We start from the raw sequence: 12,030 nt of genomic DNA, 5'->3' as shown, positions 1-12,030 counted from the left end.
CCATCTGCTCTTACTGATCAGCACACTGCAGGTCAATTGGAATGGCTCCATCAGAATATAACCCACCTGTAAGAGCTGCTTTTAAAATACCTCCTATTTCTGGTACCATGTAAGAACCTATTTTAAAACCCCCAAAAAACAGTCTCTACAGAAGGGACAGAACAAACACTGCTTTTTTTTTTTTTTTTTGGTAACTAGAAGATGGTATTCAATTTGAAAGCAAAAAAACCTCACTGAGAAATTATTTCAATGCAGAGGGTTACCAAACTAGATTGACTCAAATTGCCTAGTCTGCAAGTCATGAAGAAACACTGTGTTCTGTGTAGCCAAAAAACCCAACCGAGCCCAAGAACAGAGGCACCCAGCTGTGCTTCAAATAACCCCACCTAAACCAACCATTAGTAACAGGGACAAGGCTGAAGGAAGGAACTACCCTTGCGTGATCATTCCTGGGAAACTCAGCACTGATTAACAGCTAAAACTACCTGGGCTCCCTTGTGTCAGAGACCCGGAGATGCCTGGAGGTGCCCCGTGCCCCCAGGGCTCTGCTGCTGCTGCAGCACAGGCAGCCCTACCAACCTGCAGTGTGCCAGGCTCCGGGTTTAGTGCAGCTGCTTGTAGAGCTGCACAGCCCAGAAAATGGATGAGGGTGATCAGGCCTCATTTCATAGCTCTGTTTTAGCTTTGCATCAGTGAAAAAGTCACCACAGAGGCTGACAAGCAGAGTGGAAGCCAATGACAATGTCCTCTCTCCCATTACAAAATAATTCTCTAATCTTCTGGTCTGAAGCACAGGCCAGAACACACTTCCCATAGCACCTCTCCACTTCTCAATGTTCTCCTGCAGAAATAGTTCTGTTCCCAGCCTCTGCTGAAGCCAGAGCAAGATAAACCAGCTGGCAGGGATGAAAAAAGCCCAAACAACACAGGTATGATAGACCATTTATCAGAGCTACTCCCACACTTGGGTATGTCACAGCTGGGGTTTGATGCTGCTACAGTGGAAAAATCTTCAGCTTGTTCTTTCATCCACACAGGGTCTGGAAGCCGTAATCTCTCAGATTCAAATAACACATGAGCTTTTTAATTTGAATCACATAAGAAGTAAAAAAACAAAATTATAGAAATTTTCTTTCAAATTTCCATACCTACATGACAAGTATTTTCTTAACTTTTGTAGTTATCCTACAACATAATGCAGAAATTTTGCCCTAATTGTTTCAGTGACAATTTTAAGCACTCACTGAAATGATGCTGTTCATCCAAAGTCAAACTGGTCTGGGATTGTTTCAAACAAGAACGGGGGGATTTTTTCCCCCATCTTCAAATCTAAGTCTTCCCTCCAGCACTGCTGAAGAAGCAAACAATTTATTGTAGTGCCTCACATAAAAATTTCTCCTCAGGTAAATCAGACAGCCGTCCACAACTCACAGGCACACATCTGAATTTTCCCATTCTTATCCCTGCCATGTCTCTGTGTTATAAATAAGTAACTAGATGCCAAGAAAACATCACTGAACCACCACAACCCACTGCAGTGAGTACACAGAATAAAGCCTTTATTTTTTTTTTTTTTGTAATAAGACTTATGGTATAATTTTGGGCAGTAAGAGCTGCTATTATAGGTACAAAGAGTTTAAATTTGATTTAAACTCTTGAACAAGCTGTAAGTGCATCATCTGTGCTTCACTCAAAACCTTTTCCATGACAAAGTGTACATGGGAGACCAGGGAAACAGGAGGCAGTAAATTACTTTGTCCAGCTATTAGTAGTCTGGGGTTTTTTTCCTTTAAAAAAATCTTGCAATAGCTTGATTTATTTTATATATATTTGGTTGGGATTGAGACACCAAGAATGTCTCATTATTTTTGACAAGAATGGAGCCAGGCTGTCCCCAGTCAATGGAGACTTGCCATTCACCTGGCATTCTTCCAGGCATTGACTCCTGTGGTCAAAATTATCTTGACTCTCTGATTAAGAACCTGAATAGAAAGCCACAAATGGACAAGAAAAACAACCCGAATTGGGGACCGTTACCGGATTATCTCTAAGTAGAAACCAAAACATCTGTTTGTTTCCACAGGGGTTAGGTAAATCTGCGCCCCTGTGTGCACAGCCTCTGTAAAAGTTCTGAGAGGAACAGACCAGAACAGGGAGACACTCCAAGACAGAGCAGTGGGCTGGGAAACACACCTGGAAATAGAAGTGCCTCAGTGCTCCCTCCAAAGAGTCCAATCAGCCCTGCTGGGACAGTTTGAGGCAGCATTGCCACTGCTGTCCCATCTCTCTGCGAGCTACGCCTGTCACAGTGCCAAACTTGTGGTGTGTCTACACTTCCAGTCACTGTCCAGCTTTATGTGCCAAACAAGGTTGCATGACAGGATGAAAAGGCAAATGTCAGGGAACGGGGACTGCTCAGAGAGAAGTTTTGCAAGCTTGTCACCGAGGTGATTGTTTCCAGCAAAAAAAGAATGGCAGACAGGTGAGGAGAGAGACCTGAACTTACACACCAGTCACTGTCAACAGAGGCTGAGGCCAGAGGAAGAAACCACCGAGATGACAACTGTTAAAAACAGAGACTGTTAAGGGAAAAGGATGGGGAGGGCAGGGGGAAAGTATGAGAATCAACAGACTAGGGAAGAGCACACAGAGAAAGGGAAGAAGGCAAGACAGAGCAGAAGAAATCCGAGGCTGTATGGAGGAGAGATGTTCATCCCTTCAGTCTGAAAGCACAAAGGAAGAGAGATGCTACCTGGAGGGGAAAAAAAAAGGCAAAAAAACCCACAACAAACTTATCTTGGGGTTTTTTCCCCCAAACATTTTTTTTCAAACATTTTCAGTTCACTTGTTAGATTCATTCAAATAGTCAGCAGTCAGTGTGCTTTTCAGCTGTTCTGCTTTTGAATACTGAAGGAATCCCACCGTTACAAATTCAGAAAGGAGACACAAGCTTTGCTACACCTGATGTTCTCCACATCACCCAAATGAACAATGCCACCTCCTGCATTTTCTAGTTACTATTATTTCAAATGAAAGAAAAATTGGCAGAGCGCTTCAGACCTTAAGGCTTGCGGGAGCCGCCCGGTCCCTGCTCGGAACTGGCTCGGCCACCTGTTACCCGCAGGCTGAACTCCAGGCGCTCGGGGCTCTCCGCGCCGCCCAGCCGGGAGCGCCCATCGCCGGGAAGGGACTGGCAGGGACACGGCGGGGCAGGGCGGGGCAGGGCCGTCCCTTTCTCTGCTCCGCTCGCTCACCCCCCGCCCGCAGCGCCGGCCCCTCACCGCGCTTACCGCGCCGGGCACGTCCGCACGGCCGGATCCCGGAGCGCCGCTTCGTCCCGACCGAAAGGCGCAGCCCTACCGGAACGCCCTGGCCCCGGCGAGCCGAGCCGAGCCGAGCCGAGCCAGCGCAGCGGGCGGGATGCCGCGGGCTCGCTCCCGGCAGAGCCAATGAATCAGCAGCGGGCGCGCTGCCCCGGCCCGCGCGGGCGGCATGGATCGGCCGCGTGACGCTCCCGCTCCAATGGGCAGCGCGGGCGCGGGGCGGGGAGCGGCCCCCGGGCGGCCGCAGGTGCGGGCAGGGAGCGGGGCAGGGAGCGGGGCAGGGAGCGGGGCCGGCGGCGGAGCCGCTGCGGCCGCGGCCGTCGAGGGGCGGGGAGCGGCGAGCTCCAGGCGGAGCATCGGCTGGGAGCAGCACCTGCGTGTCGCTGGCCCGGCCGGAGCTCGCACGTCCCAAGGGGAAACATCGCTTTTGGAGTCAGAGGGATGGCCCTTCCCCACCTGGGGCGGAGGGGCCAGCGCGCTTGCACATGGGGAGTCTTTGTAAGCGGGAGCTGGTGGGGAGCGGTGAAAATTGTTAGAGGTGCTGTCTCAGCCGCCAGGAGGTGGAGGGCAGTGCTCTAAATCTTCAGGAATTTGGTTCAGGTCTCTCGAACCGTACCACAGGATGGATCAGGTCGGAAGGGACCACAGTAAATCACGCGGTCCTGTCTCTCCGTTAAAGCTGGGTCATCCCAGCACATGTTGCACAAGATTGCATCCAGATGGTTTTTGAATAGCTCCAGTGAGGGAGACTCCACCACTTCTCTGGGCATCCTGTTCCAGTGTGTGTGGTCACCAGCACAGTAAAGAAGTTCCTTCTCATGTTCAAGAAGAACTCCCTGTGCATCGGTTTCTGCCTGTTGAAGAGCCTGGCTCCATCCTCTTGACATCCCCCTTTAGGTGCTTATATACACTGATGAGGTAAACCAATCACCTGAATTTCCAAACCTATGAATTGTTGCTTCTTCAAACAAAGAGACCTTTTGGAATATGACATCTGTAGCTTGCTCTGACAGACTCGCTGGGGGTTGGTAGGACATCTGGAGATCGTCTAGGCCTGCTGAGTCATTCCAGGGTGATCGTTTTGCTCAGGACATGAGTTGGGTCTTCAGTAGCTCCAAAGATGGAGACTCTACAATCTGTCTGAGAAACCCTGATCACTCTCATTGGAAAAAAAATCTTTAATAGAAGCACCTGTTATTCCAATTCAAGTCCATTTTTTCTTGTCCTGTCACTGGACACCACTGAGAACAATCCCACTCCATCTGCTTTGCTCCCACTATCCATCTTCATCCACACCAGTAAGAGCACCCTGAGCCTTCTCTAAGCTAAGGGATCAAAGATCCCCTAGTCAATGCTCACACACCCAGGCTCTTCTTCATCTTCATGACATCCAAGTGTTGTAAGGAATCACATGGCTTCATTTTTCAATCCAGTGCAAGGAAACAAGTCTGAAACATCACCAATCCATCAAAGCAGCCAGCCTCCTGCAATACCCACTCTTTAATGTTAAAGTGGATCTTTGCCAGTGCTCTGAAACTTGTTAGCACTGTCTTCATCTGTTCCTTTATAGGCAGGACCTGGGTCTTGGACAGTACTGTCCCTCTCCAGCAGTGGCCATAAAAGCTACCAACACTGTCATCTTCATCTCAAAACCACAGAACTGATGCTTATGCATGCTCATGATTGTAATCAGAAATGTGAATAAGCACAATGGCAACTCAGGAACTCCCCATCTCCTGCTATTTGCACTGCTGTTGAAAAGACAGAATGACTCAGGCTTTTGTTCATTTTTCTGAGCCTTAAAAAATAGTTAGCATTCAAAAATTCTCTTTAAAAATAAGAAGCCTCAGGTAGCCAATACTCCACCTCCAGCACATTTCTGCTCTGTCCTGTAAGAAAATATTTTAGAACTTTTATACCAAATGCAAAGAAGCCTAACAAAAACAAACCACAGACTAATGAACCAGAATTGTAGCATTTTTCTAAAGAGTCTAAATTTTGTTTCTAACGGTTCTTATTAGTGAAGATGCAGAATTAATGACTGTTCAGTTATAGCAATGCAGCTGAGATTGCAGCAGAAGAAACACAGTATTCTTGCCTGATGAGATGTGGAACTGCAGGTGCACATGCAAGTGTAGATAAGGGTGCTGCACAATGTTTTTTCCATTCCTCCTGTCATTTAGTTTTCTGACTCTTTATGCTCATCGTTACTGTCTCTTCCTCTTAATAGGCACTGCAGTGGGAATTTTTAAAATGCAAAGGAATTCCACTGAGGGAAGAGGAGAGGTAGCACAGGAATTCATATTGTGGCTGACCAGAATGAGGATGGAGCTTCATCTGCAGCAGCTGCCCTCTTATGGCTCAGCAGCTGCGGCGTCAGCCCCGGGTTCAGTGACACACAGCCAGAAACTGCATTTACAATTAGAGCGCAAATTCTGCAGAAATTCATTCTACCAGTCCTTTTCACTTCCCAAATCTTTAGATTTGTGTGTAGTTAGCAGCTGCCTGGGGCTTAGCAGACACCTAGAAAGCAGAGTAAACAACACTTCTGACTGCAGCTGATTTAGAACTGAAAACAAAGAAACAAAAAACAACAAAACAACAACAGAACTACAGTCTGGAAAAGAACATTACTACGGAGTTAAAAGCTTTGAATTCCTTCCAGATCTGTGGTGGTTTAAACAGAAAGAAAGAGAGGAGCTTTCCTGCACCACTTACAACAATTATGACTATGTTACAAGAATATTGCTGTAAGGTTGCATTTGCATGTTAATAAAAATTATATAAAGAAACAAGCTTCTGAATTTTTGTCATTTCTCTGTACTACACTCTCAAAAACACTTCTCAAGGTTGCAGATCTACAAAACAGCTGTCCAAGCTGACTTTCAACAGTGTTGTTGACATACAATTGTACTTACAAATTCAGGGTTCAAAGTTGCCAAGAATTGATTCTGATTTTCCTTCAAACTCTGTTGAATTCCTCTGTTTGTCATGTTTTAAAAGAAATAATATTTTAGTGGAAAGCATATTTTATATACCTTTCAAGATGAAACTAAATTAGAAGCTAAGACAAAAACATTCATGAATGCAGAGTGAAGTTTTAACAGAAGCCACCCCTTCAAGTTAGATGCAAATCTACAGATATAAATAATTAATAAAAAGTGGATTACTCACACACTGTGTTCATATCATTGTAGTGATGTCACTTTCACAAGGGATAATTTTAAGATGGAATTACATTAAGTGGAGGCTGCAGAAAATCTATGGGGAAGTGGCATGTTGTGCCAGTGGAATCGCTTCTGAGGCACCCTCCTTGCCCGTAGTGAAAGCCAAAGAGAATCCACCTTCCTCCATCAAAGCATCTTCCACTGCTCTTATGCTCAACTACTGAAAATGCTGCCTCCTTTCCTGTTGGAGTTTAAAGATCTTAGCACCATTTCTGTGAGTTGTTTCTTGGTATATTCTAATGGTGACTTGGTAACTATAATTATCATCCTTTGAATAACGTTCAGAGCCTTGAACACTGCATCCCTTTTTTCCTTTTAGTAATCCATTTTCATTTTTCAATGAAGACAGATCAGGGCGTAGACATTATTCCAGCACCAGCCACACAAAAGGTGAATATCAACTCTCTAATGATCCTGCATGTTCCTCTTTTCAGGAGGATGTAGAGCCAACATAACCACTCATATCAGCAGTTAAGTCCTTAACTGCTAGTTTTGTCCTTAGAAACTTCTTCAGAATCATAAATGTCTAGCACATGCTCCTTTTTTCTTTTGTGTGTGACCTGCAGTCTGTGTTCCTCTCTCTCCAGACTTCATGTTCTGAAATGCTTTTTAACAGTATATAAGAAAAGCCAGGTCAGTTCATGACTATGCCACCTTTCCACTGAGAGGTGTTTAAAATCTGAATCAGCACCACACCTGATATGTTCTTACTTGCATTTTAATGCAATTAATTGTCTTGTCCAAACATGGTGCAGATATTACATGTAACTTGCAATTATTTTTATGAGCCAAAGTTGTAATCTAATTTAAAAACTAACTTATACTTGTTAGATATACCCCTGTTCCCTTAAAAGTACGAGGTGCTAGTCAGGCTTTGAATAAGCTCACCTCTCTACTCTCAGGGGCTAAAACAAACAGTTTCTCTGACAGCCAGCAAATATCAGTAATCAGATTCTTAGATAATTGTCCCAACTTCCCCAACACTTGCAGTTACCTCCTTGAAAAGTTTAAGTCCTGAAAAGAAGAAAGCACCCACAGTGCTTGCAGTCTTTGCTTTAATTTTTTTCATTCGTCCTGTGCCAAACTTCGTGCTCTTTTGCCCACCTATGGCAACTTATCTAGGCTGTCCTTGTACAGATCCTCTCATCTGGTCCTTTTGGTAATGCTATAGCACAGCATTCTTTTTCCTTGGTGTTTGGATCACAGAATAAATGATTTTAAGGTATCATATTACACCCTATTTCATGAAGAGCCTTGTTCCTGGAACAGCTCCTATTTCTGTGAGGAGTAGAGGAGAAAAAAACCTTTAAAAGTTTCTGGTTCAATCTTGTAAGCCACGCAAGGAAAGAGGGACAGGCAGACTTCATTCTGATAAATTCCAGGTATTGTTTTCTAAATATTGTGTTGTATATGAAGCAGCCTTATTCCAACAAAACTACTCATGAGTCACAGGCATTATATCCTAGTTTATCCTGCAGATGACTGTTCTGTCATAATTTAGCAAAATAACCTGCAGTGCCTGCCAAGCCCGGCATTAGTAAGTAATGAAACAGAAATGTGCTCCATGTCACTGAGATTTGATAAGCTTCATCACACAAAGCCTTACCAGAAAGCCATGTTCCCCCGCCAAAATTGGTAAGCAGTGTCAACTGGTGGAAATCACAAGTGTGCCTAACTGCCCAAAGCTCCTCCAGGTTATGTTTGCTTTATTTTGGAGTCTGAGAAACGTGTAACCCTAATTTCCTTTTAGTGCCCAGATTTTGCTGTGCAGTGCAGAAGAGCGCTTCTGCAGTGTAAGCCAAGGCAATTGTGTCTTTCCATGGACTATTGGAAGGGAAGGAGGAAGCCTAAGTTCCATTCTGCCTTCAGACAACAGGATCACAAGTCCTCCCAGACCCTTGCACTGAAATTCAATTTTCCTGAAGTTGTCTGTAAGGAACTGGCTGATCTGAGACTGGAGGAAAGGAAGTGTTTCACTGCAAGTATCCCCAGGCTTCCTAGCAAGGGCAGCTCTCTCTGCAGCTCATCTGTTGTATTTTCACAGATTCATGTCCATCTCTAGGCAGGGGTGACCTGCCAAGCATATTAATATTGGTGTGCCTTGCAGGTATTGACTCAGATGTCTAGGTTGTGATAGGTTTTACTGCACTCACTGCCCTGCTTAGTCCTCCTTGTAGCTCAAATCATAGCTCAGATGGGCCTGTGAGTGGGACATTCTCCCCTGCAGGTATAAATGGGATGTGATCAGACAGCTGGAGACTGCAAACACTGGACATGAATATAATTCCACGTTCCCCTAGATATGAGAGAAAGGACATTCAGATATTCATTCTCTGGTCCTCAGCTGTCATTTAATGGCGAACCCTTAGGGCAGGTTATGAAGCTCCAATCTAGCCTACAAGTTGTAGTATTTTTCTTTCCTGCTGTCTCCTGCATAGTAGAGGAGGATACTGACAGTGGGGATCACCTTCTGCCAGAAGTGTGCTTGCTCACAGAAGATTTATAGTCATTTATTCACTGCTGCAGAGAGGATCTTGATCAATATTACACTGCCTTCTGTGAGGCATTGTTTGCTGGGAGCCAATTTCTTTTAATAGGCAAACCAGGAGTAATTAATATAATCTGACAGGCAGACTAACATGCACACAGTCCTTCTTCTGGTCTGAAGGAGAAGCTACATCCTCAATGCCAAGTGCAATTTGAATGAGGTTTTAACTTGATATATGTTAATCTGTAAATTGTTTGAAAGAATATGTGATTGAAACCTGTAAAGCAGAGAGACCTAGAGCTCTAAGATTGGTAGCTCCAAAAAAGGAGAGACAAATAGTTTACTCCTTACAGAATAGATCTGTAAAGGATAAATCAAGGATAGGAAGTAGGCAGAAGCCAACATTCTTCTTCAATCTGTGGTTTTCAGTATGCAGCACAGTTATGAAGGACGCTTGTCAGACACTTCTGGCTAACATAAACACTTTGAGGGCCATGAGAGAGGTGAAAGGAGCACTTCTCTGAAAACACTGACAATATGACTGTAAGGAGGTGTTTGCTCTGTGCTATGGCACAGCAGCAGTTTGGTTTCTTCAAAATTCATAGACCAACATACCCACTTCTACAAATACAGCTAGAGTCCAACATAACGAGCTCAGATACTGAACAGTCATTGTAATGACAACATCCATTTAAGAAGGATGTTCCTTCTTAAAACATCATGGGGTTGGGGAGCCCCTTAAATAGACCTCATTGTGTTATAGGAACAACCACTGGTTATAATGCATGCACAGCTGTCACATAGCACCAGCACTGGTGAGTGTATGGAAGAAATACACAATCAAAGGTGACCCACCATCTATAGACAAAGAAAAGATTCTTGGTGGGAAGGAATTGCCTCCTTTCTTTAAGGTGGTCAGCAGAAACTCCTAAAATTTTTACACTTTCCATTTCTGTTAGGCACTTTAAATAATAAACATCACTTTAGAACATCTCTCATTTAACTTCCAGTGAAAATTTAGCTCTTTAAAGGGCTTGCTGTTTTAAAAAAAAGTATTTTGCACCCACAGTTTGTATAAAACTACAGCTCCCTGAAGTCTGCATGTAACTGGCTTTTAGCCCTCATCAGCTTTGAAAAATTTCCCTTGTTAAAGCAAGATATTCTTGCACAACATTCAGTTTTTTTAGCCTCTAATTTTTGTAAGTCATATTTCTTCAAAGAAATAATCTTTCTATTTGGACTAGGATAGAGCTTGGAAATAGATATTAATACTTAAGTACATGCTATTTGTATAGCAAAATACCTTTCATCTGGAGGTCTCTAGACTTTAGGCCAGCTTCAAATTCGACTCTTGAGTTCAACAGAGTTGTTTGAGCTGCCTCCTGTGTCAGAGAAAGGGTCACAGGCTCTTTTATCTTCTGCACGATCAGACTTTAGGTGCTACAGAGGTCAAATAATCTCTGTGGCTGGAGAGCATGGAGAACAAGGATGATCAATACAGGAATCCTTCTGGCCAGCACAAGGACAGAGGTCAGAACTTTTCACCAGCAGCTAGGTGAGCTATATTCATTCCTTCACCTTTAAATGAGGCTGCCCCCATCATAAAGGGCTTGCTAGTAAATTGAAAAGGCTGAACTTGCTAACCTGCAGGCCTTCCTTCCCCGAGGGTCTGGCAGCTGTAGCTTCCAACAGCTCAAAAATTATTTTATAGTATGGAAAAGTTTTTCTCTACAGCACTGATAGGCAGCATGCAGCCTTGCTTCAGTGAGAGTCGTGTCAGAGGCTGTGTGAGCATGGAATTTATAAGGCTGTACTCAGAAAAGGTTTTTGGTATCCGTCCAAAATCTTTCTTAGTCAGAGAAAAACCAACTCTTTTCAGCTCCCTTAGGTCAAAAACAGTCTAATGACTCTGCCAGGCCTAACCCAAGCCACACTGTGTTTCTAAGTCCACACTGTGTCTGAAATCCCCATTGACAACTTGTTCTCAAATGAAACTCAGTGGGACAGAAAAAAGGGCAGAGGTGAGTGCCACCAGCTTCAAGCAGCATTCAGCCCTCTGTGTAGTCCGGGCAAACACATGGCACAAGTATTCCCAGAAAGGGCAAAACAAAGCTGCTACAAGAACATGCTGTAGTCAAGCAAATGGTTTAGAAAGTTAAGCTAAAATGAGAACACCAGGTATATGTTTAAACTATCAAACATGATAAAGCCCTTCAGTGACAATAGATCTGATATGCTACTCCTCTTGCTAGGGTGGTGTTTGAGAATGGAGTGAGGCTCTGACAGCTCAGTAAGAGAAATCATAGGCAACTTTTTGGAATCATACTGTACGCCTCGTAATGAAACTAACGGGCCTTATCTGTACAGATCAAAACAAAATCAGATTTTAGTATTTAAAAAAAACCATAACAGTCATAAATTGGCGTCACCTTGATATGGATATAAATGTGAAACAATTCACAGTGCTGGTTTTATGATCAGTGTGAGTGGAAGTGATATGCCTGAAGCCTCCTCATGAGAGACACAAGAGCTGATTATTAACTTCTTGCTGCTTTTCCATGTCTTCAAGAACTGTTTTTGGATTACATGGGAGAGAATGAAAATGAAACTTATAATATCCATATATCTTTCTTGTAACTTAAGTTCCTAGTAAGCAAATTCTTGTATATATTTGATAAGTCCATTATGATTATGAAAAGTGACAGAGGTCCTCTGAGGTTGTAGGACACAGCAAATAAATACAAATTTAAAAGAAATAAATACAAATTTAAATTTAGAAGTTTTATATAATGAGGGTTGTAAAACCCTGGAAAATTTCAAGGCCAGATTGGATGGGGTCTGAGCAACTTGAAGATGTCCCTGCTCACTGCAGAGGGGTTAGACTAGATGGCATTTAAAGGTCCTTTCCAACCTAAACTGTTCTATGTTTCTATGATTATAACATCCAGGAAAAAAACCTTGACAAGGTTACAAGGGAGCTAAGGAACTCCAA

At 43.7% G+C, this 12,030-nt stretch overlaps 1 protein-coding gene across 2 annotated transcripts in view; it reads right to left on the bottom strand.

The window, feature by feature from the left end:
* MRAP2 (melanocortin 2 receptor accessory protein 2) overlaps window positions 1–3,389 on the bottom strand; it is a 30,275-nt gene extending 26,886 nt beyond the window's left edge. For both annotated transcript variants that reach the window (XR_005256372.1, XM_038132473.1), the window contains exon 1: window positions 3,291–3,389. The gene's annotated coding sequence lies outside the window, so the exon portion shown is untranslated. The remainder of the gene's footprint in view (window positions 1–3,290) is intronic.
* Window positions 3,390–12,030: the final 8,641 nt, after the last annotated feature.

The sequence above is a fragment of the Motacilla alba genome, chromosome 3, assembly GCF_015832195.1.
Source record: "Motacilla alba alba isolate MOTALB_02 chromosome 3, Motacilla_alba_V1.0_pri, whole genome shotgun sequence".
NCBI lineage: Eukaryota > Metazoa > Chordata > Aves > Passeriformes > Motacillidae > Motacilla > Motacilla alba.
The sequence above is the reverse complement of the archived record's forward strand: the minus strand, read 5'-3'. Positions and strand labels throughout refer to the sequence as shown.